The sequence below is a fragment of the Lycium ferocissimum genome, chromosome 7, assembly GCF_029784015.1.
Source record: "Lycium ferocissimum isolate CSIRO_LF1 chromosome 7, AGI_CSIRO_Lferr_CH_V1, whole genome shotgun sequence".
Taxonomy (NCBI): domain Eukaryota; kingdom Viridiplantae; phylum Streptophyta; class Magnoliopsida; order Solanales; family Solanaceae; genus Lycium; species Lycium ferocissimum.
Genome location: NC_081348.1, coordinates 11,045,183 through 11,051,302, shown reverse-complemented (window position 1 = coordinate 11,051,302; position 6,120 = coordinate 11,045,183).

The window sequence follows — 6,120 nt, the reverse complement described above, 5'->3', positions numbered from 1 at the left end:
TCAAACCAACCAATCGGATAACAACATCTCCTAACATATAACGCCTCAAATGGTGCCATCTCAATGCTCGAATGGTAATTATTATTGTAAGCAAACTCTGTCAGAGGAAAAAACTGATCCCAATGACCACCAAAATCAATCACACAGGCCTGTAACATATCCTCAAGGACCTGAATAGTCCGCTCGGACTGACTATCAGTCTAAGGGTGCAATGATGTACTAAACTCCACCCGATTACCCAACTTCTTCTACATAGATCGTAAGAAATAAGATATAAACTGAGTGCCTCAATCCAAAAGAATAAAAATGGGCACCCCATGCAAATGAACTATTTCCCGGATGAAGATTCTGGCCAACTTCTCTAAATTGTAAGTAGTCTGAACCGGTACGAAATGAGCTGACTTAGTCAAACGGTCCACAATGACCCAAATCTCGTATTCTCTACCCCCTAAATTAGCCTAATTAGATTCAATTTTCTTTTTTGTGGATTTCTTGACTTTTCGCCAAGAGAGGGTTTTTGCTATTAATTAAATTCACTAAGAAAATAGTATAAATTTCCCTAGAGTCCGTGGTAACCTTACCACGAAGTCCATAGCGATCCATTTCCATTTCAACTAAGGTATAGGCATCATCTGAGTATTTCCCCAGGCTATTAGTGCTCGTATTTCACTTGTTGATAATTCAAACACCAAGACACAAATCCTGCTATGTCCCTCCTCATACTACACCACCAATAATGCTGCTTTAAATGTTGAACGAAATGGAACGCTATTCACCAAAGTGAAACGCTACCCAACGAAATAGAATGCTAATCACCGAGGTGAAACGCCAACCGACGAAATGGAACGCTAGTCACCAAAATGAAATGCTCTCCTATGCAGATGAAACAGTTATTTAAATTATTTTCTAACCATGTCAATGTGGGACGTTTATTTTGACTGCTCTATTAAGTTGGAGTGTCCACCTTAAGTACTTTGTGACTAATGTTATAGTTTATATCACATTTTAGTACTAATAAGTTTATTTCAAATTTTGCAGTAGTTTCAAACCACCAAGGGGTGAGCTTTTCAAAAACCCATCAAGATGACGGGCCATAGCATCGAGATGATGCCACTTTTCAAACCACCAAGAAGGTGAGCCTCTCGAAACATTCAAGAGGGATGACATTACCGGCAGAAATGGCCATCACTTTGTCACTATCCAGTTTCATAAACAGTGAAGGAACTAACTCCCACCCGATTAGTAAGCCATTCATAACCCTATTTAACGAAAATAATAAGTAAAGCATGCAGAATTATCATACAAGTCAATTTAAAGTCTTAAATATCCTTAATAGCATAAAATACGGAATAAGTAATACAACTCTCAAAATCTGGTGTCACTAGTACAAGAACTACTATGATGCGAATACAAGTTTGAAGAAGTATGTAATACACTATCTAAAATGACAAAAAGATAGGATTAAAATAGAAAGGGAATCCAGTGCTACGAATTAGCTGGTAGCTCAACCTGGATCCTCTAAAGACAGCTCCTTAGTGAGCAGCCGGGTAATCTCGAGGTCCACTATTGTTGGGCACTGAATCTGCACACGAAAAGGGTACAGCGAGTGTAGTGTGAGTACGGGAAACACCGTGTACTTAGTAGCATCGTTGAACGATCCTAACGAAAATAGAGATGAGGGTTGGCCTACGATGACTTTTTCAACATTTAACCCCTATTAGTCCACAATAATAATAATCATAATAAGTGCAATAACCCCAGGTTACAAGCCTAAATAAAGCATCGAAATCCTCTGGTCCGTCAAATGTCCAATGGCATTTAAGGCAATCCAAACTACAAATCAAATTAGTCATACAAACAAGGAAACCAATGGAATGTAATGATATACAAATGTTATGAAATGCAAGGCCTTTCAATCACCGGTACACACACGTTCAAGCATTAGTGAATCGTGACCCATAAGGAACTCGCGAGGTCCATGTATGAACCCAAAATTTTAGATCTCCCAGATCACATCGGGTCTCAACCGTTATAGTCTTCCAATCACAATACTTAGCCCTATAGGCTTCAAATTACAATACTTGGCCCTTAGACTCACATTACCTGTCATCTAGCCAATCTGCTTCGTAATACCATCATCACTCTGTCCGGAACCATTTCCTCTCAGACAACAAAAATGTATCCTCAAAAGCACGTGAGATACTAAATAAAGCATGAATATGACCTGCACAACAATAAGAAATCAATTTAAGCAATAAAGACTCAATCTTTAGCTATTTTCCACTTTTAAACGAGTATTTAGGAGTGATGAGAACACATGATCACAAATAAGATAGGTAATAAGCATAGAAGCAATAAATAAAGGACCACATATCCCCACCACTGACACAAATCAATCTATGCTATCAGCTAATGTCCAAAGCATGTCATTCAGACCGGACTATAAAATTGAAATTACACAAATACCCATATCATGGCGCCGGTACCCGATATAAGTTGTCGTCACCTCACAAGTGTCGGGAACCTTTTAGTTACCCTATTATCCCCTCTTATTAGTCCAATTAAACCAACAATGATGCTTTAATTAAGGTCAAAGTCTTAAAAACTGAATAGGAGTCTGATGATCACAGTAAAGCCTTTCGCTTTCATTGAACCTCCGAACGATCCCAATCTATTCAAGCATGTAATCTACATAAGTATACGAGTCCATAGACACCCATATTGATATGATAATAATTCAAGTCCAAAAAGTAAATCCCGAGCCCCGAAGGTCAAAACTGTAATATCATTGCAAAATTGGGTCCAATATAGTCAAAATAGTACTGTATGAGTTTAAACGAGTTCAATGATACCCATATTGCTATACTTTGATTTGGAACCCAAAAATAAAACTAAAAAGATAACCCTGTGCCCCCAAGGACAGAACTGGAATTTTATTTCAAGATTAGTTTGCCCATAGCTTAATTAGAAAACCCATTCAAAAAGTCATCATCTTGATCCTCAAATCCATGATTTACCATTTTTCAACTTTTGAGTTCGAAGCCACAATTTTCCCCAACCAAACAAGGATAAAAACGATATCCAAAGGAAATAATCATGGGGAAACATCAAAATAAAGGTTAGATACTTACTCCCATTCAAAGACGAGAACAACGCTGTGAAAATCACCTCAAATGGAGCTCTAGAGCTCAAGATATGACGAAAATACCAAATGGACGAATTCTGAAATTTTATACACACAGGTATTCACATTTGCGACCACTTTCTCGCATTTGCGAACTCTCTAGAAACCAGCAACAACTATCCACACTAAAACGACCATAACTCATACGACATCAAAATTCGGCGATTTAAGTTGCTACGGTTCATAAATTTAAACACGCATATATCCCAACAATCAAAACTCAATTCCAAAATCAAATGGATATAATGGTACATCAAAGCATCAAAGGTGTTCGACATATGCCAACGACTCAAACACCTAGACTTGACCAAACGAAGTCCAAATCCAATTCTGAAAGTTCCTACAAGTCACAATTGATCATACAAAGCTACCAGAACCAACAAATTTCCATCCAAGATGTATTTCTTCCTATGACCATCTTTTCACCATAAATAGGCATATTAAATGTTAAAACCGACTTAATTATCAAAAATTGAGCAAACGAACTCTAAAATTAGCTCCGTCAATTTCTATAGGTCATAAATAATATTAAAATCTAACGAAATCTTCATATCACTATTCAAAGCATGTTTTCCCAAAACAATCAATTAATTCAAATAATTAAATACTAGAATTTCCAAAAAATACCTTCTCCCAAAGTGCACCAAATGATATCCCTTTGTCCTCAATTTTTTCAAGGCAGTCAAAATAATTATTACGGAGCTTCTATAATAGACGACACGCAAAATAGAGCATCAGTTTTTAAAATGACCGACCGGGTCATTACATACTTATTTGCTACAAAGGGATGAATCTGGAATCCCCAAGAGGGTGAGATCATATGCTGACCAAGATCAAATCCAGGTGAATGCGGAGCAATGTGGAACTTTTTCTTAGCAGCGAACTGGGCACATTGCAGAAGAGAGGCGCAAACTGATCGGACAAGAGATAAGGACCACCTTTCACCACGATCAAACTACAACCCCATAAAAAGAGATGTAGGTGTTCTTCCATGTCAAAATCTCCCTGACGAGAGAGAAAAGTTAGCTATCTTTAGTTTCGTCTAGTGTCATTTCCGAATCAACAGTGGAGCACGTCCTCTCTTATTTCAAATCATGGTGACAACGCACATGAGGTACATGAAATTATGTTTAATTATGAGTGTGAAGCATATCATATCCATAGCTAAGAAATTGGAAGCCTCTTTTCTGTACTCGACAATTCCAAGTCATCTATCCTAAACCCAAGGTTACTTTCACATAAGAAATACCCTTTTCAACTAATTGATTCGACCTACATACAACCTGATTCCTGATACTGGGATATGTAGGCGACCTCGATACCAGAGCTCGGTCGAATTCCAAAGTCCCCCCAATCATGTTCTAGGCTCCACAATCTCTCATAAATTCGACACTGGGAAGTTTTGAAAGCTTTTAAAAAATCGAGTTGAACTATAAATGGCCTGAATTCTTATATAGCCTGAGATATATAGGAAACCCACTGCGAGGGTCCATCCATAATTCTCAGAATCAAATGCATTTTTGCTTTAAAAGGTAAGTTGATTTGGTCGGACAAAATCGGGTTTGTCAGTTTTCTTTGTTTAGGTTTGTTTTTCTCATTCTTGGCCAAAGAAAGGGGCAATTGTTGACACCTAATTTTGGCTGTCCAAAGCTATATTATATTAAAAGTGAGAAGCCCTTAAGCTATAAGTTAAATTACTAAAATACCCTTCTTAATAACCTAGCTATTTTACTTATACAATTAAAATTAAAAAAAAACACACAACACAACAGTTACAACTATTCGATTCTCCAAATGCCAATAGTCTCCCTTACAAAATACTCCGCATATTTCACCCAAGACAGTTGATGAAGGGACACCTAAATATATACGTGAACATACCTGTTGGCATCAGCTAGACTAATGCATATATCAGTTTTGATGATTGACAAATGGGTTGTTATACCCCGTACTTTGCACGATTGGATATTTTGAGATGGATGCTATAAGCCAAGCACAAGTGTTATAAATCGTATTTTGAACATCTGGGCATTTTGAGATAATTGTAGCAAGTTGAGGACAATGTTATGTTTTAGTCTTGCTTGACATAAGTTGGTGACGAAAATTTTGGATGTGGAAATATTTGAAAAGCCTAAGGGCAAAATTGGAATTTCAAAAATTAGTTTCATGAAATTACAAATTGTTAGTCAACAAATTGGGCTCCAAAAAAATAGGAAAACAAAAGGCCCAAACAAGGGGTGGCCGGCCATATACTATGGCCCAAGCCCAAGTCTTGAATTAAAACAAGACCATTAAATAAATAAGGGGCTATGCATCATTTTCATCTAGAAAATTCAAGAAAACAAAACAAAAGAAGAAGAGGAAACAAAGGGGAGCCATTCGGCCAGCCCCATGGGAATTTGACCATGGGAAATCTTGTCCCTAAAATTATTTTCTTGTTGTATTCCTACTAATTCAAGGGTCCTCTACAACGTGGTATAATTATTTCGGAAGATAAGTCGTTCGTTTCGTCGTTTGGACAATTTGGTGGAGTGAAGAAGTTAGAAGAGAAAGGTAAGAATTCATCCCTTCTATTTAGGTTATGAAGGTTTGTTTGTGTTGTGGTATATGGAAATGAGTAGAAATCATGAAATTATGGAAGTTTGCATGGTATTTGTGTGTGTATGGGTGGCCGTGTGTATGCATGCATGGTGTAGACAAAATGAGTTAGTTTTATGTAGTATTCTAATTGTAGTTGTTGCGGATTCTACATTGATAATGGAAGTTTAATGATTTTGGTTGAAGTTGGTAATGTGGGAAGTGGCCGTGTGCATGTGTGTGAAGTGTGGAAAATATGAACTAATTTCCATATAGTGGACTAGTTGTTACTAACATGTATTCTATGATGCAAATGAAAAATGATGAATTTAGCGAAGTTGTGAGTTGTTGGAAAGTTG